This window comes from Rattus rattus, chromosome 6 (assembly GCF_011064425.1).
Source record: "Rattus rattus isolate New Zealand chromosome 6, Rrattus_CSIRO_v1, whole genome shotgun sequence".
Classification (NCBI taxonomy): Eukaryota; Metazoa; Chordata; class Mammalia; order Rodentia; family Muridae; genus Rattus; species Rattus rattus.
The window spans coordinates 42,970,725-42,995,069 of record NC_046159.1 but is presented as its reverse complement, the minus strand read 5'-3'; the positions used below and the strand labels follow the sequence as shown (position 1 = coordinate 42,995,069).

Below are 24,345 nucleotides of genomic sequence, written 5' to 3'. Positions count from 1 at the left end.
CTTGGTTTTGTCATCAGATTTGGGGTTGTTTTCTCGTAGAAATTTTTTGTCCTTTTTTTCTTTCTTTTTCTTTTTCTTTTTTTTTTTTTTTACAAATACAAATAAAACATGAAAAACTCTACCTCAAAAAAAAAAATCTAACAGTTCAACAAAAGTCTTTAGCTGTGTTCTAGACATTGACAGGCTACATCACAATTTAAAAATCCAATGGTAAAAATGGAGGTTTAGAATTGCTTGGTAATCCCATGTCAAAAGAACACCTTTTATTCAGATAGCCACACCTGCAGGGACCCAGTGGCAGTTGCCAAAAGGCAAATTTTCCACACCAGAAAAGAGTTGTGACTTGATTTTTCCTGCTTCCAAAATGTTTATCAAATCCTGTGTCTCCCAACAAATGAAACATCCGTTGTCAGTGAAACCGAGACACGCTCTTCTGGGGAATGGCCGTGAAACTCCAGTCTGTGTATGTAGCATGAGCAGGAAGGTCAGTCTTTCCTCTTCGTCTTTACAAATCTATTCCTCCTAAAGTATCATTCCGGAAAACTGGGAATGAAGGACTAAAAAGGTCAAGGGAGGAAAGGGGGTTGGGGAGCACACACCATGAACACAAGCGAAATTAAAATTATACAAACTCAAGCAGTTTATAATAGACTACTCCAAGACACCAAAGGCTGGTTGAAGGAATTCACCATTCTGCAGGAGCCGGGGCTGTGTGCTGTGTGGAGATCTGAGCCAAGCAATTCACTGCCTTGGAGTTGTAATCCCCCTGCCCACGCCAGAGCCTGGTTTCTGCACGATGCCTCCACGGGGAGGGCCTCTCATCCCATCACTCGGCCCATCACGGGGCCTCCAGGTCCCCGAAGGCAGTTATCCCTGCGGTCGCCTTCCCTGGCAGCTCGAGTCTTCTTCTCTTCCACATTCAGGCGGAACATGAGGGCCTGTTATGAAGGACCTTCTGAACTGGTTCAGAATCATCAAACAAAACCGAGATTGGGTAACTTCCCACCACTGTTAATGCGCAGCCCCACCACATTCTCGTAATTTTGGAAAAAATCCTTCAGTTCCGACTTGTCCACCTAATGTGGCAGGTTCCCAATGAAGAGCTGGTGACTGTCAGGGTGCCTCACCATCCTTCGAGGTTCCCCATCTCCTGGTTCACCAGCCTCACGAATTGGCCGGGGTCCTCTATGAGGAGGGATATCGATCCGCTGCTCTCGAACTCTGGTCTCTCTGGGGCCTTTGTGGTGGGATCTGAGAGTCAGGCTTAGATTCTGGATGAGGCTGTGATGCTGGCACTTTGACCACATGAGGTGGTGTCCCCGTCACTGGAACAGCCCTACTGGGAGGAAGGTTCTTACTAGTCACAGATGCCCAAGAAAATGTCCTCAAGTCCTCCTGTGCTGGGGCCACGTCTGCCGGGGCCGGGCAAGCGCTCTTCTGCACATCCTCAGGGGCAGCTTCTTCCAGTGCAGCTCAGGCTTGTCCTCTTGAATGTTGGACACAGGTTCCGGCTCTGGCTCTGGCTCTGGCTCTCGTTCGGTTCCACAACAGGCTCTTCTAAATGTTCCTTCAAGTCATTGCTGATCATAGAAAGTTCCAGAATCATCAGGAACCACCTCTGGTGACTGCTGTCTTTCTTCAGGTTCCTCTACTTCTTCCTCAGATTCCTCTTGAGGCTCTGTGACAAAGCCACAGAAGACCTAATCTTGGTATCTGAAGATGTCTTGAACATAGAATTTGTTGGCAACGGAGCCCTCAGGAGCAAGGACAAAGGTCTGCATGAACCTCCACAGAGCCTGGTTGTTGTTGGACAGCAGCCCCATCACTTGGACCACCACCCCGTCATTCTGAGTTGCGTGAGCATCCACGTGGCGGATCTTGGTGTGGCAGTTGGTGAAGTTTTGTGGCATCACTTTACCGTGGATTTCCTTCTGCCCGTAGACTGCATCTGCTGGCTTCCCGTTGGAATCCAAGCCCCCGTGGGCATAGGAAGAGTTCTTTCCATAAAATCTGTGCAGCATGTCCAGGACCTGGTTCAGCAGGGTGTAGTACTGTCGCACAAACTCCCGACCAGCAGGGGACTAGGCTTCTCCATAACCATCGCTTCGGTGGATCCAACCTGCGCGGCTAAGTGGGAGGACAGGGGGACAAGGCTGCTGCGTGGGAGGAGGTGGCGGAGTCCCTCCCACGATGCCCACAGTCCACAATCTTAAAAAAGTAGTTCTCTAAAAGGAACAAGGATACTATTTATTATTATTATTATTATTATTATTATTATTATTACTATTATCAATTATTATCCATTTCACTGTATCTTTGCAGTCATTAGTGTGTTCCATGGACATGTGTATGTGAGGATTATTGCAAGAGTTAATGACCAGCTAACTAGCAGATCCCTTCACCTAACGAGGCAGTACTCTAAACTGGTGATCAAAGTCTCCGTATGATTAATAGAAATAAATAGGAGGCTTTATTGTACCACTAACACAATGTGAAGAAAAAATAATTTCCATCGCCCACTGCTGATTTTAAAATGCTCCAGAATATCTTGGTTCCACAGCTAGGAGCATAAGAAATTAGGGAAACGTGGCATATTGCTGAGCTGAAATCCTGTCAGTAGAGGGCTTAGGAAGGAAGGGCATAGATAGCCTTAGGTAGACAATGTAAAAACTGAGAAACAAGGTGTGCAAATGCAGTCTGGATAATTTAATTCCTTCTGTATCTACTGTGCTTCCCACAGGCCTTCTACATTGTGGATTTGTACACATAAACTATGTGCAAATGGACATTTGGTAAAACTGAATGCATGAGTGGAAAATGCATGTTCCTGTGTAAAAGGGAGGTTCAGAGAGAAACAAGATAAAACTATTATAGAATGGAGGATGAGTGGAAGAACTGACATTTACTTAGAGACAGAGATCAGGTGTTTGAAATAGACAGTGTCCTTTGTTTTCCTTATGAGGTTCAACATGTAAGCCTTTCATTGCAAGTAAGGAATATACACCACAAAATATTATATTATCTACATTTTGTAAATATTTCATCTAAACTTTTGACAAACACCTCATTGTTGGGGGGTGAGGTGTCACAAATTTTGATACGAACAAAAATGTGGCATGTTTGCCACATGTGTGGGCTGTAATCGGGTCATCGAAGGTTCGTATCATATGTTTAAATTCTTTTTACATTTTATTTAAAAGCTAATTTATTATTTATTTAATACGGTATCACATATGCATCTGTTACAACTTGAATGTAAAAGTCAGAGGAAATCTTAAGAAAATTAGGTTTTGCCTTCTACCATGTAGTTTCCAGGGATTAAATTCAGGATGTCAGGCTTGGTAGCAAGAGTCCACACTCACGGAGCCATGTTGCCAGCATGTGCATGCAGTTTAAATTACTTACTGCTCATTGTTAAATATAGACCAACGCATAGGAAATAGACACTAAATTGCAAGTGCATACTTAATAGAAGCATATGGGCCTTAATTAGTAGTAAATATATAAGATTAATATCCACTTTCTTATTGGATACTAATCAGGTCTGAATTCAGTCCAGCATTATTAGTCTAACATTCCTTGATTAAACTGTCTATAAATACCCATTTCATCAAATGTTCTTGGAACCAATATTAACATCTTATTTCCTCATTAATTGTGAGTTGCATAAAATTTTACAACATTGTATATTTACAAGAGATTAAAAGACGGATGCAAAATAAATGAAGCTTGAAATGGTGACTGGGTCAAATGACTTCACCCTTGTTTTATAGAAAACTAATACTCAAGAAATCTTTCAATGGAAATATGATAAAAGATTGTGTAAGGAAAGCCGGAGACTAGGGAGCTGGCTCACTGCTGTAAATACAGGCAGCAGTGCTTGCGTGACAAGTGTAAAGACATCCATTCAAACTCTCAGTACATATAGGATGCGAGGCATAGCTGTCCTAGTCATTCCAGCACTGTTGGATGTGGACATGGAAAGAAGCAAAGCTGGGAGGAACCCTGAGCCTTTCTGACTGTCAGCCTAATTCAAGGTGTAGTTAGAGACCCTATCAAAACGGAGGCAAAAAGTGACTCTTATTTCTCTAATGGCCTCTGTATACATCCATGAGCATGCATTCACACACACACACACACACACACACACACACACACACACACACACACAAATACCATAGACAGCAAACACATATGCCACACATACTATCTCCCCCATCTCTCTCACACAAACATACATATAAAGATTTTGTTTCAGAAGAATGCAATAGGAGCTACAAAGACAAGGTTATTATAAAGGCTAAGACGTGGTAATGGATTTAAAGCTAAATCTGTCTATCTCCTAGACACATTTGACGTGTTTTTCTCCCATGGCTATTTTCTTAATCATTTGAAGAAAAATTATAGTTTTTGTTACCATCTTTATGCTCTCTTTACATATTTTGCTCATCTTAAGTACTGTGTATGCACACAAAGTTATAAAGCTGGGAAGTGAAGTCTGAAGTGCATTCTTGCTGAAGAGAGAATATGTCTCTATGAAGTTAAGAAGGAGTGGATAAATCTGAGCTATAAAGTTAATATCCCAGACATCCACAGGTCAAGGGCAATTTAACATTTTAAGTCAATATAATATGAAAATTATTTGGAAGCTAACACTGTAAACATGCTGGGTTTCTTTTTTTCATGACTGTATAGAATACCTCAGAGGTGAGTTTTTTCTAAATCATAGGAAGCAGTGTATAGAAGATAAATGAGATGTAGTTGGCTGGAGAACACAGACTTACTTGTTTCTGAGATAAATAATCTTAAATGTGTTAGACCTGCCAAAAGTCCATAATGAGAGGTAAATTTTTTGAAAAAAATAATTTAGTTATAAATTTTTAATTTTAACTCTATCTTAAAATTCATAATCTTGGAACAACCACTATTGGTATTTTTGTTTGACTTTCTAAAGCTACATATTTGAACAAGAACAATATTATACCATCCTATGGTGCTTTTCTATGTACTTTTACTATAGAAAATATTTCTTATATGTCAATGTACATCTGAAATATCAAGTTCAATATGTACTTGAACTCTTCACAGGTTCAAATTTTCTATTGTCATTTCTCTATTGATTTCCTTTCCATTTGTTCTTCTAGAGAAAATATTCTGATTGACAAGCTACAGTATACAGATATTAGAAAACATTTTCCCAGGGCACTTTACAGTTTGCTCATGTATGTTGTGAACCCTGTAATTTTTGTTTTGTTTGGGGAGCAGGTTTCACTATGTAGCCCTACTACCCTGGATCATGTTGTGTAGACAACTAGGATGGTCCTGAACACAAGATTCTCTATGCCTTCCCAATGCTGGACTAAAGGTTGTGCCAGAACACCTGGTGCATTTATGTAGCCAGCATAGTAGGTGCATTTGCAAACTTTTGGAGATTAACTTTTTTCTTTCTAACTCTTCTTTTTCTCTTCTGTCAAGACTGTTTTGGTTCTCTGTCCATGTTCTCAATCTGTATTTCTGTTTTATAAATGTCACTATAGGCCTTCCAGTCTAAACCTGTACCCTGAGCAGACCTTGGGCTATGGTTCTACATCCAGTTCCACAACATCAGAGAAAGCTTAACTCCTAGGAGCTCTAACGTGCTCAAGATCAGAGGTGAGTAGGCCACAATAGCTGCTCCAACACCGGGAATAACTGGGTCCCCCAGGATCCAGGGACATAGGAACCCCCACCCAGCCAGGGAAACAGGTCCCTTCTAGTCTGAAACAGTGACCTGAGTAGACCTTGAGCACTGGCTCCACATCCACTCCCACAACACCCAGAGGAACTCAGATTGCCTGGTGCTCTAACACACACATGATCAGAGGTGCTCTGAAATGCCCAGGATCACAGGATCACAGAGGAAGCTTGACTTCCAGGATATTGAACATAACCAAGATAGCAGGATCAAAGGATCACAGAATCATAGGATCACAGAGACAGCTGGACTCTGAGGAGTTCTGACACAACAGGACGGACAGTCTGAACTCAGAAATAGCAAGGGTAGGTAACAATGGAGATGACCAGATGGCAAGAGGCAAGCTCAAAAACATAAGCAACAGAAACCAAAGCTATTTGGCATCATCAGAACCCAATTCTCTGACTACAGCAAGTCCTGAATAACCCATCACAATGGAAAAGCATGATGTGGATTTAAAATCACATCTCATGACGATGATAGAGGACTTTAGGATGACATAAATAACTCCCTTAAAGAAATATAAGAGAACACAGGTAAAAAGATAAAAGAACATAAAAAGGAAACAAAAAATCTCTTAAAGATTTACAGGAAAACAATACCAAACAGGTGAACAAAACGATCCAGGATCTAAAAATGGAAATAGAAACAACAAAGAACTCAGGAAGGGAGACAACCTTGGACATAGAAAACCTAGGGAAAAGATCAGGAGTCATAGATGCAAGCATCAGCAACAGAATACAAGAGATAGAAGAGAGAATCTCAGGGGCAAAAGATACCATAGGAAACAGTGACAGAAAAATCAAAGAAAATGCAAAATACACAAAAAATACAATGAATACCAAAAACTAACCTAAAACATCCAGGAAATCCATGACACAATGAGAAATTCGAACCTAAGGATAATAGCTGTAGAGAGAAACAAGATTCCCAACTTAAAGGACCAGTAAATATCTTCACCAAAATAGAAGTAACTTCCACAACCTAAAGACAGAGACGCCCATAAGCATACAAGAAATCTACAAAACTACTAATGGACTGGACCAGAAAAGAAACTCCTTCTGTCACATAATAGTCAAAACACCAAGTGCATAAAACAAAGAAAGAATATTAAAAGGAATAAGGAAAAAAGGTCAAGTAACGTACAAAGGCAGACCTATCAGAATTACACCAGACTTCTCCCAGAGACTATGAAGGCCAGGAGATCCTGGACAGAGGTCATATCGACCCTAATAGAAAATAAATGCCAGCTCAGGCTACTATTTCCAGCAAAACTCTCAATTAACAAGATGCAGAAACCAAGATATTCCATAACGAAACCAAATTTACACAATATCTTTCCAAAAGTACAGCCCTACAAAGGATAATAGATGGAAATCTCTAACACAAGGAAGGAAGCCACATCATAGAAAAAGCAAGAAAGTAATCTTCTTTCAAGAAGCCCAAAAGGAGAGAGCCACACAAACAATTCCACCTCTAACAACAAAAATAACAGAAAGCAATAACCATTTCTCCTTAATATCTCTTAACATCAATGGGCTCAATTCCACAGTAAAAAGCCATAGATAAAGAGACTGGATATAGAAACAGGACCCAGCATTATGCTGCATACAGAAAACGTACCTCACTGACAAAGATATACACTACCTCAGAGTAAAAGCTTGGAAAACAATTGTCAAAAAAAATGGTCACAAGAAACAACCTGGAGTAGCCATTGTAATATAGAATAAAATCAAATTTCAACAAAAAGTTATCAAAAAAGACAAGGAAGTTCTCTTCATATTCATCAAAGGAAAAATCACCAAAATGAAGTCACAATCCAGATACAAAAGATAGAAATAATCCCTTACATCCTATCAGATTAATACTGAATAAGGCTGATCTTCAATAACAACTAACCAACAGAAAGGGAAGCTGAACAACAATCTATTCAATGATAGCTTGGTCAAGGAGAAATAAAGAAAGATGTTAAAGACGTTTTAGAATATAATGAAAATGAAGGCACAACATACCCAACCTTATGAAACACAATGACAGCAGTGCTAAGAGGAAAACTCATAGCTCTGAGTGCCTCCAAAAAGAAAGTGGAAAAAGCATACACTAGCAGCTTGTGAGCACACCTGAAAGCTCTAGAACAAAAAGAAGCAAATACACCCAAGAGGAGTAGACACCAGGAAATAATCAAACTCAGGGATAAAATCAGATAGACAAAAAGAACTAAACAAAGAATAAACAAAACCAGGAGCTGGTTCTTTAAGAAAATTAGAGGTAAACCTTTAACTAGACTAACCCGTAGCACAGAGGTAGTATCCAGATAATCAATATCAGATATGAAAAGGGAGACATAACAGAATAATTTGAGGAAATTAAAAAAATCATCAGATCCTACTGCCAAAGCCTATACTCAACAAAACTGGAAAATCTGGATGAAATGGACAGTTTTCTAGATAGATACCTGGTATTAAAGTTAAATCAGGATCAGATAAACTATCTAAACAGTCACACAACTGCTAAAGAAGTAAAACCATACATCAAATGTCTCCCAACAAAAAATGCCCAGGACCAGATGGGTTTAGTGAAGAATTCTATCAGACCTTCATAGAAGCTGTAATAACAATACTCTTCAAACTATTCTACATAAAAGAAACAGAGGGAACACTACCCAATTCATTCGTTGAAGTCACAATTACGCTTGCACCTAAACTACAAAAAGACCTAGAAAGTAAGAGAACTTTAGACCAATTCCCTAATGAATATCAGTGACAAAATACTCAGTAAATACTCACAAACTAAATACATGAACACATCAAAACAATCACCTCTCATGATCAAGTAGGCTTCATCCCAGGGATGCAGGGATGGTTCAGTATATGGAAATCTATAAACATAATCCAGTATATAAACAAACTCAAAGAAAAAGAGCACATAATCATCTCATTAGATATTGAGAAAGCATTTGACAAAATTCAACACCACTTCATGTTAAAGTCTTGGAAAACCAGGAATTCAAGGCCCATACCTAAACATAGTAAAAGCAATATACAGCAAAACAGTAGCCACATCAAACTAACTGAAGAGAAACTTGAAGCAATCCCACTAAAATTAGGGACTAGACAAGGCTGCCTCCTCTATTCCTATCTATTCAATATAGAACTTGAAGTCCTACACAGAACGATCAGACATAAAATAGGAATAAGAATTCGAAAGGAAGAAGTCAAAATTTCACTATTTGAAGATGACATGATAGTTTACTTAAGTGACCCCAAATGTTCCACCAGAGAACACCTACAGCTGATAAACATCTTTAGCAAAGTGGCTGGATATAATATTAACTCAAACAAAGCAATATCATTCCCCTATTCAAAGGATAATCAGACTGAGAAAGAAATTAGGGAAACAACACCCTCCACAACAGTCACAATATAAAATATCTTGGTGTGACTCTAACCAAGCAAGTGAAAGATCTGTATGACTAGAACTTCAAATCTCTGAAGAAAGAATTTGAAGAGGATCTAAGATTGAAATTTCAATCTAAGATTGAAAGAATCTAGGATTGAAAGATCTCCCATGCTCATAGATTGGCAGGATTAATGTTGTAAAAAATGGTTCTCGCTAAAAGCAATCTACAGATTCAATGCAATCCCAATCAAAATGCCAACTCAATTCTTCACAGAGTAAGAAAGAGCAATTTGCAAGTTCATTTGGAATAACAAAAAACCCAGAATAGCGAAAACTTTTCTCAACAATAAAAGAACTTCTGTTGGAATCCCTGACCTCAAGCTGTATTACAGAGCAATCATGTCAAAAACTGCATTGTTTTGGTACAGAGGCAGTTGGTAGATCAATGGAATAAAATTGAAGACCCAGAATGAACCCACAAACCTACGGTCAGGGAGCTAAAACCATCCAGTGGGGAAAAAAGAGACAGCATTTTCCACAAATGGTTCCGGTTCAACTGGAGGTGCATGTAGAAAAATGAAAATTGGTCCATTATCGTAGCCTTGTACAAAACTCAAGTCCAAGTGGATCAAGGACCTCCACATAAACCCAGATACACTGAAACTAATAAAAGAGAATTTGGGGAAGTGCCTTGAGCACACATGGTCACAGGGGAATATTTCCTGAACAGAACCTCAATGGCTTATGTGCTAAGATCAAGAATCTCCGAATGGGACCTCATAAAATTTCAAAGCTTCTGTAAGGCAAAGGACACTGTCAATAGGACAACATGGCAACCAACAGATTGGGAAAAGATCTTTACCAATCCTAAAACAGATACAGGGCTAATATCTAATATATATAAAGAACTCAAGAAGTTAGACTCTAGAGAATCAAATAAGCCTATTAGAAATGGGGTACATGGCTAAACAAAGAATTCAGAACTGAGGAATATTGAATACCTGCAAAGCACCTAAAGAAATGTTGAACATTTGTAGTCATCAGGGAAATGCAAATCAAAACAACCTTGATATTCCACCTCCCACCAGTTGGAATTGATAAGATAAAAAATTCAGGTGAAAGCAGATGCTGGCGAAGATGTGGAGAAAGAGGAAAACTCCTCCATTGTTGGTTGGAATGCAAACTGGTACAACCACTTTGGAAATCAGTCTGGTGGTTCCTCAGAAAACTGGACAATGTACTAACTGAGCTATACTACTCCTGGGCATAAACCCAATAGGTGCTCAAACATATTACAAGGACACATGCTCCACTATGTTCATAGCAGCCTTATTTATAATAGCCAGAAGTAGGAAAGAGCCCAGATGTCCCTCAAGAGAGGAATGGATACAGAAAATGTGGTATATTTTCACAATGGAGTACTACTTGCTATTAAATACAACGACTTCTTGAACTTTATAGCCAAATGAATGGAAATAGGAAATATCATCCTGAGTGAAGCAACTCAATCACAAAGAACACACATGATATGTACTCACTGGTAAGAGGATATTAGCCCAAAATCTCAGAATACCCAAGATACTATTTAAAGGCTGCCTGAAGCTCAAGGAGAAGAAAGACAGAATTGTGGATGCTTCAGCACTTCTTAGAAAGAGGAATAAAATACAGAGGGAAGTACAGAGACGAAGTATAGAGCAGAGACTGAAGGAATGGCCACCCCGAGACTGCCACACATGGGGATCCATCCCACATGCAGTCACCAAGCCCAATCACTCTTGGGGTGCTAAGAGATGCATGCTGGCAGGATTCTGATATAGCTGTCTCCTGAGAGGCTCTGCCAGAGCCTGACAAATATAGAGGTGGATGCTCATAGTCAACCATTGGACCGAGAGCAGAGTCCACAATGGACATTTCAAGAACGAACTGAGGTAATTGAGGAGGTTTGCAACTCCATAGGAAGAACAATATCAACCAACCAGGCACCCCAGAGTTCCCAGGGACTAAACCACCAACCAAAGAGTATGCCTGGAGTGACCCATTGCTCCAGTAGCATAAGTAGCAGAGGATGGGCCTTGTCCAGAATCAATGAGAAAAGAAGTCCTTGGTCCTGTGAAGGCTTGATGCCCCAGTGTAGGGGAATTCCAGGGCAGGAAGGCCAGAGGGAGTGGGTGAGTGGGTAGAGGAGCACCCTTATGGAGGCAGGTGGTGGAAGGATGGGATGTGGTGTTTCTGGAGGGGAAACCAGAAAAGAGGATAACATTTGAAATGCAAATAAAGAAAATATCCAATAAAAGAAAATAAAAAATAAATAGTAAAAACAAACAAAAATAAAATAAATAATAGTAAACAAAAATAAATAGTGTAATAAATAAAAAATAAAAATAAGATAAATAAACAAAAATAAACAAAATAAATAAAAATAAATAGTAGTGTAATAAATGGATCTGAGCTATATGTGGGATAAAAAAAATTCAAAACTAATAGTTAAATAAGTGTAATCATAGATATGAACTTATGTTGTAATGTGGTAAAGTTATACAACATTCTCCCAAATATTGACTACCTAATAGTAACATCATTATAGAATTTCCCGCACCAGTGATATCTTAAGGTATTATAAGTTCCTTCTATTTTTCAAGTTTAAATGTGCTAAACAAACATTTTCTAAAAGAAATTGGAGTGAACTATACACATGTCTAGGTTAGGAGCCTGGGACAAGCAACTTCTGATCACAGATGTTTCAGTGTTGCTGGATACACACATCTGGAGTTTTCTTTTATTGCAACATACTGTGCTTCAACATTTCATGTGTGGCAGTTAGTTTGAGTGCAGTATATGTAAAGCATGAGAATTAGAAATTCAAGGTTATCCTTGGCTGAATATCTAGTTAAAAACAGATTAAACTCTATGAAGTCATGCCATTAAAAAAAAAAAAGACAAACTGACACAAAGAAAGAAACAAGGAAATTCTGGTAGCCTACTAAGTAGCAATTATGAAAACTCTAAAATAGACATTTGTAGGCTTCAAAAAGCTTTCAAAATTTCTATAAGAAATGGTGTAATTTTACATATGTAAAGTACTTATCACCAATCCCACCATATACTATGAGACCATTCTGTCTACACTCAGATCCTCCTGTATAGTTGAAAGTCATAAGCTATGTATAAGGATATGTATTTAAATATACCAAGCTGAATACAGTGGCATATATTGGCAATATCACAATATCAACACTGACTAGTCTGAAGTAAGGGAATTGCCATCTAGAGTCACTGTGATTTCCTCCTCTAAATAATAATAGAATTCATAAAATTAAATCCATACCTTCAACACACACGCACGCATACATGTGCGCGTGTGTGCGCGCGCACACACACACACACACACACACACCACACACACACACACACACCACACATACACACACACACACACACACACACACAGTCTCAGAGCAGTTATCATTTTGTACATGCCTTCGTTGATCTAATACATAGTATTCTTTAAACGCATCTTATGAACTCTTATGACCCTATGTGAAACTTAATTTTCATTGTCAATCATTTCCCCTTGAGTGATAGTTAGTAAATACTTTGTAATCTGTATGATCTTAAAAGCATCTAGGATACACACATTGTGTCTATGAGGGAATTTCTAGAGAGGTTGAACAGAGGAGGAAAGATATACATCCAGATGTGTGGCATCTTTGCATGGGTTGGAGGCTCACATTGAACAGAAAAAGCATTAAGTACAAAGCCAGAGGTCCTCCATCTTTTTCCCCTCTCTGATTCTTGCTTGCTACTGCTGAACAAGTTGCTGTCGATATCAGTCATTCCCTACCATGGTGGACCGTGTCATTTGCACTTTGAGGAAGAGTGCAACCTTCCATCTTTATATTATTTCTTCCAAGGTGTTTTGTTATATCTATTAGAAAAAGGACACTTCAGCATTACTTTTCAGTGAATTTGCTTTGCAGTCCTTACATATTTTGGGGAAATATGTAAGATATAATATAAAAGGTTTATTTTTTGATTTTGAAATGATATAGGCTTAAAGAAATTGAACAATATAAAGGCATATAAAGGGAAAGACAAGAAAGGCACATTTTCTCTTTGACCCAAGTCTAAAATCCTTATCATATTTGATGCTAACAGATTGACACAGATGCTGCCAGTTTTCTGTGTGCTTCCAGGAACACGAGTTTTTCTCTTTTAAAAATAAGCAATGATATGAATATACTAAAATAATTTTCCTGGAACTGCTTATTTTTAACTTATTACTTTATTACCATTTCTAAATCATAAGTGTAACTTAGAAAGAGAACATGATTGGCTTATGCTGAGTGAGAAATCTGTGATTAATGTGCACAACCATTTTAAATTCGGAATATTCAAATTATTATCAATGGCTTATCTACACTATACATGTGAAAGTAAACATTCTTCGTCCAAAATTATGGTTTTCAGACATCCCCAGTGGCATTCAAATTGTGAAAGAAAATATAGCATACAGTTGTCTACAATATAATTTACTAATGCATGAAGTGAGAAAAACTTATCCAACATTTTTGAGAGTGTTAACTTCTTTTTTCTCAACAACTATTTCATGACTTCCTCATTCTCTCCTCTTTTTGGACATTCTTCTCCCCTAGCCTTTGCTTATCTCTCTTCCCTTTTCTGCTCGCTGACTCTTTCTATCCAATCTTCCTTCATATTTCTCCTCCTTTGCTTCATTCTTCTCTGCTTATTTTCTAATCTTGTCTTTTGTATTTACAATAAATTTGGAAACAGCTGAGATTATCCATAGATTTTTATTTTTCTCTCATGCAATATATCGCTGCTGTAGACTACTCACCTTCCACTGTTCCTAGTCCTCCCTGACATGCCCTCTCTCAAAGATTCACTGCTCTTCTGTTTCATTCAGAAAAGACCAGGCTTCACAGTGGTGTCAGCCAAACACCATGCAATAAACTAGGCATTAACCCTAATGTCAAGACTGAATAGGCAATACAGTAGAAGGCAAAGGATCCCAGGAGTAGGCCAAAGACTCAGAGACATTCTTACTTCAATAGTCATGAATCCAGCAAAAACCTCAATCTAAAGAACAACAGCATGTCTGCAGAGGGCCTTATGCAGACCAATGCAAGTTTTGTGCTTTCAGAGTCAGTATTTATGAGCCCCTATTAGCCCGTCCCCTGTTCTGTGAGGTTCCCTGAGCTCTACCTAGTGTTTGGCTGTGGCCGTCACTCCATCTGTTCCCATCAGCTGCTGGAAGTAGCCTCTCTTATGACAACTGGGCAAGGTACCAATCCTGTGACTACATCATACTATCATTAGGAATCATTTTATTAACTTTTTTGTCAGTCTTATTTGACTCTACTCTAGCTCTCGGAGCTAACCAGCTTCTGTATCTAAGCTACCTAGGCACTATTATGCATAGGGTTTCTTTCTTGATGTGAGCCTCAGACTAGACAATCATTATTTGCCCACTCCCACAAGCTCTGTGCCACCATCGCTCTAGAACATTTTACTGGGAGGGCACATTTTAGGTCATATATTTTGGGGCTGGGTCAGTGTCCCAGTCCCACCACTGGGAACCTCGTCAGGGTCCATATCCTACATTACTAAGAGTCCTTCCTAGGGTCAACTTCATAGCCTCCAGGAAGTTTACACTGCACTAGATTTCCATATCTCCTCCTAAATGCCAACCTAGTCCTGTAATTTCTTTTCATACTCTCACTCTAACCGTCCCTCTTCCACCTGATAGTTCCTGTTCCCATCTGTACCCGCCCCCACTCTACTCAAAAAATCTATTCTATTTCCCCTTTTCAGGGAGATCCATGTTCGACCTACTACCTCTCTTCTTTATCTAACTTTTGTGGATCTGTGATTTGTAGAGAGATTATTCTTTATTTAACAGATGATATACACATATAAGTGAATAGCTATGTTCGTCTTTCTGGGAATAGGTTACTTTGCTCAGGATGAGAGCAAGAGTACAAACTCATAAAGCCACTATGGAGAAGAGTGTGGTGGCTCCTCAGAAGACTAGAAATTGATCTACTACAAGATCCTGTGTAGATTGCTGTCTGTAAGGAGGTAAGGGCAGGCACAAGACAAGGCAAGGCCTGTTATTGGGCAGTGAAAAAGAAAGGTAGGCTGAGAATAAATTTTAGACACAGGACAGTATACAGAGAGGAGAAAGGAGGAAGATAGAGGAAGAGAAGGATGACCCAGATCCATGTGGCTTTAAATAGCCACAGGTAGTTATGAATATCTTATAAGGGATGGATAATATTAGGACAATTTGTCTTATTTTGGTGGGTAATTTATATCAATATGAGTTGCCTCCTAGTTTATGAGCTCCTAGACATTTTGTGGGGTGAGAAGTTAACTGATATAAATCTGATTAATAGCTTACAAGCCTCTAGAGTTTTGATTTTGCTGGGTTACTGGGAATTGTGACCATTAACCACAAGGGGCGGATCATTGCATGGGGATGGCATGGCAGCCACCTGCTGAGGGAACTTAATGAGTCAGGTGGAGACATTTGAATAACTCTCTGCCAGAGAGTCTGCCCAGTCTGGCTAATCGAGATGAGAACACCCTGCTGGTGCCATGTGGCCTGCCAGTGCCAGCGCTAGTCTAAGACGGTTGGTACCCACTACAATACTGCTACACCAATCTTTGGCATATACCCAAATGGTGCTCCATTGTACCCCCGGGATATAACTGCCAGAAACTTGAAATAACTTAAATGTCCCTAACAAAGAATAAAGAATATGTAGTACACTTAAACAGTAGAGTATTATTCATCTGTAAGGGAAAAAAATGACATCATGACGTTTTTAGGCAATGGATGGAATTAGAAAATATCGATAGATTTTTTAAAATAATATTTTTCATTAAATCTTGAACATTTCATTCAATATATATTGATCATATTGATTCCCCACAACTACTCCAAAATCTGCCTTCACCCTTTTATTGAACATTGAGTTTTCTTCATTTTTCTACCCCTGCAGTTCAGTTTGCTTTGCCCAACTACTCTTGGGATTGGGGCTTGTCTTAGAATGTAGTTGACCTAAGTGTCATTTCATTAAGGAAAGCTGACTCCTCCTCTCCCAGCAGCCTTCAAATGTCAATGGCTCCTCAGCTAGAGTATAGTTTTGTGCCTACCTGCTGATCACCATACTGGGATATGGTCTGGCTTGAACTTGCACAACAGTTATACATTGATATGTATAGTTGCCCTGTTTTATGCAGAGAAGTTTTCCTTGAAGTAATCTTTCAGTTCTATCTCTACCAGTCATTATACTCCATTTTCCCCAAGACAATGAATCTTAAGGGGAGGTTGCAATATGGACATCCCACCAAAGTATCTTATTTTCTACATGTTGACCAGCAGAGTCTCTGTTGATTGTTATTTACTGAAGGAAGAAGCTTGGTTGACTAGGGTAGAAAGATACAGTATTCTATGAGTATAACAATGTTATCAGAAGTACTTTTAATAATATATCCACATAACAGTATAAAAGCATTTACTACAGATGTCTACGATGTATCTGGGCACAGATCCTTGTTACAGTCAATGGTGTCAGGAATGAGAAAATTAAAATATTCTCCTAGTTTGTCATCATCTTTCAGCATACAAATAGTACTAGAAGATTAATGGTCCTATTCCTCTATATCCTAGCTCCCCAGAAATACAATAGTAGAGAATGGGCAAATAAAATTAATAAAATTGAAAATAAGACCTATTCATGTGTACTGGGATAGTGGGCTGCTTCACGAGTTGTAAATAATATAGTTTTGACTTTAGAACCCTGAATTTGCCATGCTGTATGAAGAATATATTGTTAATACATATGAGGCATGAATAAATGTATTGACTTTCTCATTTTCAGTTTCTTCTCTATACAAGAAGAAACATGACTATTATACTAAATTCCATTAAAATAAATTTGTGATGTCTGCAAAAGTTGCATGTAAAGTGCATTAAACACTATATGAAACAATATGCCCCTGTTACTAAATGAAAAGACAGAGAATAAAATGCTATTGTTGTCATTTGCAGAAGAATAAAGAAATGTTTAAAATTTACCACTTACAACTGTACAGAAAATCAGAACACTGGATGTATTCATTTTCCTACTTTTGTGTTTCTCTTATACTTGAGTTTTATATTATCATTTATGGTATATGTCAGCACTGAGTCATAGTGTTATTTCTTGCTTTATTTTGACAACATAATTGTATTAAATGGAATATTTACTAATTATATGCACTAAAATAAATGTACAAAACAATGTATTATATTATACTTGTTTCTAACTACTTTTATTGGCTCACATGTTAGATGCTTCATAATGTAATTACACATTCAGTGATTAATCTTAAGTTGTTAGATGCTAGCTTATTTACTGTGTCTATAATACTAAGCAAACAATATGAATTTTGGTCTCATGGGCTGATAGTTTAATGGAAGAAATATGTAATAGTCAATATGATTTATCAGTGTATGTCTATACACAAACAAATCAACAGGACATTAGTTTGTTTTACTTTAATAGCAATAAAAGCAGGATTCCTACTTTCAGGGGAAAATATAGAAGAAACAGCTTATCTTATAATTTTCAGTGTGTCATGTGGTCATTCAATTTAAATATTTTTAAAAATTAAAAAGAAGGGACTCAAAGCTGCCTTCAGGCTGATGAGAAGGCTCAGTAGGCAATACTTGTGCCAGACAAGCATGAGGACTCGAGTCAGAGTCCACAGAACACATATAAAGCTGGGTATGGTAGTATGCTTTTGTTTTTCTTAGAAAGTCTTCTCCACCTCTAAACATTTTATTTATCACTGTGGGTTTCCACAAGAACTGATTTCAGTTATAGCATAAATAGCAAGACTGTGCACAGACTTCACCTAGATGGAGTAAAATCTCACTCTGGGGGGATAGAATGGGGCCATGTTACAGAGGGCACATTTATGAGTTGAAAAGGCCAATGTAGCAAACATACAGATTTGGTAGTTTCAACAACACAGGTGGATTTTCACAGTTCTAGAGGCATCAAGATCAGGAGTTTATTAGGTTTGGTCTACCTAATAAATAACCAGCTTTGCACTGGGTCCTTACATGCTTGTTTTTTTCGTTCATTTAATTTTTAGTTGTCGTGATTGTCTCATGAAGACACAGGTCATGATAAATTAGTTCCCACAAAGGTTACCAATGTTTAACCTTAATTACCTTTTTGAAGGTCTCTAAATACAGCCACATTCTTAGGCACCTGGGGTTAGGACTTAGCTGTCTGAACTTGGGGAAGACAAGACGGTTGGCTTCAAAACATTAAACGTGGGTTGAAAGTTTTCTCTAAAGTCTTTCTGGGCCACTTTAAGCACTGCATTCCTGTTGATTATAATTAGTGTCATAGCTTTTATGATAACAGGCTATATTACCACTTCTAATAACCTCTATTAGAAGCCAAGAGCCCAGGCTTCTTACAAGGAGTATAGGATTTTGTAAACATTCAGACTTTTGTTAACGAACAAAGTGTTGTCTTTAACTTACAGCTCTCTGAATTTACCCGAATAATTTAATAGTTATAAGGTCCCCTTTCCTGTTTTTTTTTTAAAGATTTCTTTAAAGTGTGTGTATATGTGTCTGTCTGTGTGTGGGTATATGCCCATGTGAGTCTAGAAGGGAGTGTTGGATCTCTTGGAGCTGGAGTAACAGGCAGTTATGAGTCACTTTGTGGGGTGCAAAGAACTGAACTCAAGTCCTCTGGAAGAGCAAATGTTCTGTCTTTTTTTATTGGATAGTTTATGTATTTACATTTCAAATATTATCTCCTTTCCCAGTTCCTTCTTCCCCTGTCCCCCTCCACCTGCTTTTATGAGGATGCTCCCTCTCCCACCCATCTACTCCAAACACAACACCTTGGCATTCCACTACACAGGGAAAAAGGAGAATTCAGAGGACCAAGGACTTATTTTATTGGCACCAGACAATGCCATCCTCTGCTACACATGCAGCTGGAGCCAAATGTCTCTCCATGTGTACTCTTTGGTTGGTGGTTTAGTCCCTGGGAGTTCTGGGAGGTCTTGGGAGATTCTACCTGAGCCTTACTGATACAGATGAGGATGTTTGCAGCTAATCATTGGACTGAGCATGGGGAATCCAATGAAGGAGTTAGAGAAAAACTCTGTATTCTTACCTTTGCATAGCAATGAACAGAATGTCTAAGAAAACATCTTATGGTAGAAATCAGAACTTGGGCTCGGTTTCAGAGTCTTTGGATGTTTGGTTTCATGTGCTTTGACGCTACATGATGGTGCAAGATATTGCTCATGTTGTGGAAAAAGGAGGCAGAAAGAGGAAAGGAAGGATCAGGAGAAGATATAAAGCCCATTTAAATGTTACCTGTACCGTTCTCCCCTATATAGGTATTACCAGATTCTAGAACCTCTTTAAAAAAATAACACCAGTTTGAGACCTTCCAGCCCACACATAGACATTACATATTGAAACCATAGGAAGTGGTCTATATATTACTTAGTAGGATTCTTCTGTTGGGGAGTGTTTTTGTTTCTCTGAAATTGTTGAGCATAGGGAGATCCCTGTGCTAATTTCCTATACAGCACTGTAGTCACTCTAAGATTATATGAACTGACTGCATGCACATCAGGATGGCAGAGTTTCTCACTTGTTCATCAATTGTTTGAGGAGCAAAAATGGACCCTATTCTCCAGAGACGATCTATCTCAGCATGCTGGGATGGACGTTGTAGAATTGGAGACATATGTGACCTGAGATTCAGAACTATTTGTCTTTGTGGAGCATAACCTTTCTAGTGGGAAAATCCATCCAGTTTATCAAATTATAGAATAGAAGTTTGTTTTGTGAGCAAAGGGATTTGGGGGTTTAAGGGATATTTCTGGGTTAGCTGCTGAATTGAACTTATTTACTCAGAGGAGAGTTCTTCCTATAGAAGATGAAGTCACTTTTCAGAACTATGCAGTTTTCCCTTCTGAAAATTAACACGAAAATATTAGTACTGTCAGAATATTGGTTAATAATTGCATGCAATTTAATTTTCCCAGGACTTAAGATACTAGACTAAGACATGTCCTGGTTTATAACCTTTTCATTTAGACTGCACAGCAACAAAGGGGCTTGCAGAAATGAATGGATCCTAGTTTCTGTGAGATACCGACAAAGCCATGGTAGCTTCTTCTTTTCCTGGAATCCGTTTTTCTCTCAAGAAGCCAATGCATGCTCAAAATTCTTTCCTCTCAGAACCAAAAGAAATTCCTGTCTATGATTAACTAGAAACACTACTCGCAATTCAAGAAATCTAAATTCCTTATCTTGTGAAATGAATCCTGTTTCTTCCCATCTATGAAATAAAAGTGCTAAGTAGACTGTAACTATAGTAAGATGTAAAGCTAATGCTGGCATTTATCCATCTAGAGTGTGGAATAGTTTATTCTTTCCATAAAGAATATTTTTTGCAAGATTTACAATGAGCTTAGTCAAAAAACTTAGTCGTTTAAGATTCAAATGACTTTCTTTTTCCCCCACAGCTAGACTGACATATTTATTGGAAAAATTGAAACCACAGATGCAATGTTTTATACAAAGAAAGGTCTTCATTCCATCATAAAAGTCCTATGGGGAGGAAACAAGAGCCAGTGGTTACCTTTAACTTAGGGTCTTCAAACTTGAGGTAGTTGAGGGTCACCTGAAACACATATCCTCACAACTGGATCTAGTCATGTTTAAACAACCATTCCTGGCTTTGGCTCCTGGGAGAGGAAGCACTTCATCACTGAGTTTGCTGGTCCTGTGTTTGGTTTGGGACCTGGGAGTCAAATGACTTTCTAAAAATGTCTTTCATTCTGAGTTACCAAATAAAGCCACACTACTCAGATATATATATTTAATAACACAGGACCAAATTCTGAAACAAATTGTAGTCCAACATTTGATTTTTTAAAAACTTAATTTATTTCATATATATATACATATATATACATATATATATACTTGTCCTTAACTATGTCTATGCATCATGTGTCTGCCTGAAGTTCTAGCAGGCCAGAAGAATATGTTGGATACCCTGAGCATGGAGTTACAGAAGGTTGTCAGGACTCATGTGGGTGCTGGAGATTGAAACTAAATCCTCTGATAAAAACAAGCCAGTCCTCCTAAACCCTTAGCTTTCTCTTCAACTCCAAAGATAATCCTTCCAAACTAAGGAATATATTTTGAAAAATTGATTATTCTAAATATTAGTGAAAATGGCAGTTGCTTAATTGATAGTTTGCATTGACTGCAAGAAACCCTAGCGCTACATAAAATAGTTATGGTGGGAAATACCTCTAACCACAGACTTCAGGAAACAGTGGAAGGAATTTTAGAACTTCAAGGTATAATCTCACCTACATCGGAAGCCTGAAACTAGCAATGGGTTGTAAGATATTGTCTTGAATATAAATTTACCCCTTCACTCATCTGCCATGAAGTTGTGTATTTATAGGAGAGATGGCCTCCCATACCTTACCCCTTCCTACCTTCTGGGGTGTTTGGTCCTGAACATCTAAAGTTGCAGGATCTTGATGACACAGAGCAACAACAGGAGATCTGAGAGGAGTCCTGGTGATGATCCAGTATTGATATTGTAGTAGAAACCAGAGGCCTCTAAACAGACTAATGACTCATTGCACTGAACAGTTGTAAACAAATTTTGGAAGAAAGGGTATACTATGAAATGCACAGTGGTACACATCAGATTCCATGATGTGTTTTTTGTTATTGTTGTTTTGTTCTTTTTTTAAAAACTTTTTGATTTTATTTTATTTTGCGGAAGGAGATTGCAAGGGTAGTGGTGGATATGAAATGCCAGGGAAATGAGTGGAATTGAGGTACATGATTAGAGATTCAAAAAGAATCTATAAAAAGTTAACAAATATGATAATTATATATAATTTTTATCTTCTGACATTCAGAAGACTTTAGTAGCACCCAAGATCTAAACATAGACTATAACAAAAACCAAAGTTCCTAGTAGTAAGTTTAAAATGTTTGAATGAGAACTCATCTTAAAAGTTTACACATTCTTTCCGTGAACACCACTTTTCCAACTCAGCTGTAGGTTTCCAACATAAAACCTTTAAAAATAAGCAGAAATCAGAAGCAGTATTGCCAGTTAAAAGAGCAACTCCCATAAAAAGCACCCTGAATTTGTGAAATGAAGACATCAAGACCAGAAGTGCTTGCTTTGCACTTCTGCCTCCTATAATCCCTGAACGGATATGACCCTTGCTGCTGACTCTTCAGCTCTCTTCTGCCCAGCCCACTACAAATTACATATCAGACGAAGGCTCAAGAACACAGCATATTTAAGTGATAAATGTTTTAAAACTTCTCATTTGAATCATCAAACATTTAGTTCCTATTGCTGCCTGTTCAAGAAGTTTCTTCATGGTCAGTATTAAGAGATAGTTGGATGCTTCAATTTGGAAAACAACTTCAAAAAAGGAAAAAGGAAAAAAAAGGCCCAACACTTATTTTATTGCTTACAAACGCTGTTTGATTTTAGCCTTTGGCTGTGTAACTTTAATCAGAAGTGTTTGGGGTTTAGAGCACAGTAGCATGTTTATTTTTTGCAATTCATCATAACATTAAATCCTTGGGGAAAATGACAGTAAACAACTTATAATTTTTCCAAGAATTTATTTGCAAGCAAGCAGGTGTGTGTGTGTGTGTGTGTGTGTGTGTGTGTGTGTGTGTGTGTGTGTGTGTGTTTGTGTGTGATATTATTAAATGGAAAAAAATCGGTGACGTCTCCAAAGAGATAAGCTGTCATTGTTTTGACACTTGACATGTTTCCTGGCTTATTTTTAATGATCGTGTGTTTTGTCCATTAGCACTCTGGTGGGTCTTTATGTGTGATCCTTAGTCCGTCAGCAGAGCAATAAACTGGGAAGAGTTTAACAGAGTGGACTTCTTGCCCTCATGTAAGAACATTAAATTAAACCTTTGGGAAGCAGACTCCCGGGGCTGCATTTCTTCCTATAAATGAAACTATAGTCCAAGAGTGATTGTGCCTGCACTTAATGCCAGCATTCTGGAGGAGGAGAAAGGATGATTACCATGTATTACAAACCTCCTTGAAGCTAGGCAAGCCTACATTGTGTCTCCAGAAAGTTAAAATCAAACCAACCAGACCAAACCAAACCAACCTAACAGATACTGTGTTCTTGGGCAAAACTTATATTCATCTGTGGTCTCAAAATTGAAAATCATAATTTAGATCGATTTACTCTTAAGACAATATAGAGAAACAAAGTGAGTTTCATCTCATTCTGTTCCTTCTTTTAATGTTTTATTTATTCTATGAGAAATCCATAGAATGATTCCAAGTTCACTTAGAACCATCACCACCTCCATACACACCCAACTTCATAATTTTTCTCTCTCTCATAAAACCAAACAAACAAAATAAAACAAAAATCTCATCATCAACAACACCAAATGCATGGAATCCAATTTATGTCAGCTTATTACTTCTGGGTGTAGGGTCTGCTATAAAGTATTTTTGATAAACCCAAATGTCACACCATTGACCAAAACTGATTTTCATTTGCCCATCAACAATCAAATGCTAATATCTACTTGGCTAGGGGAGGGAGTTTATGTCCATGCACCAGTATATGGGTATAGAAATGTGTCATTAGGAATCATTTAATCACTATATCTCTTTACCATAATATTTATGGACTTTTCCCTTAGCACCCATAACCTATCTGGCTTGAGATTCTTGATCTCGTGCTTGACAGAGTCATTCTCTTCTGTAACCTGCAGAATAGGTACAAACATGAGGGTTTTACTAGAATCTATTGCCTTGTTAGCACTGAACTAGCATTTTCAGTTGCCACCCTTTTGTTCCTATCTCTTCTCATTCAAATGTCCTTCCACTTTCTTTTGTTTGACAAAAACAAAATAATTCTGAGCTTTTTGGTTCAGTCTCAAACTCTCATCTTTGTGTCACTCACATTTATTTTAACCAAGATAAGAAGATTATGCTATAGTAACAAAGGGAGAGGCGCCCAAGACACAGAGACAAGCAGTAAGAGAGACTTATTTCTCACTCACCTTTGTATCCTAGGAGCTCAGGTGTATCCTGGTGCTCTGAATGCTACAGTCACAA

The 24,345-nt window shown here is 38.2% G+C and overlaps 1 pseudogene; it reads right to left on the bottom strand.

The window, feature by feature from the left end:
* Positions 1-608: 608 nt before the first annotated feature.
* Positions 609-2,116, bottom strand: LOC116902703 (annotated as a pseudogene).
* Between the last annotated feature and the right edge of the window lie 22,229 nt (positions 2,117-24,345).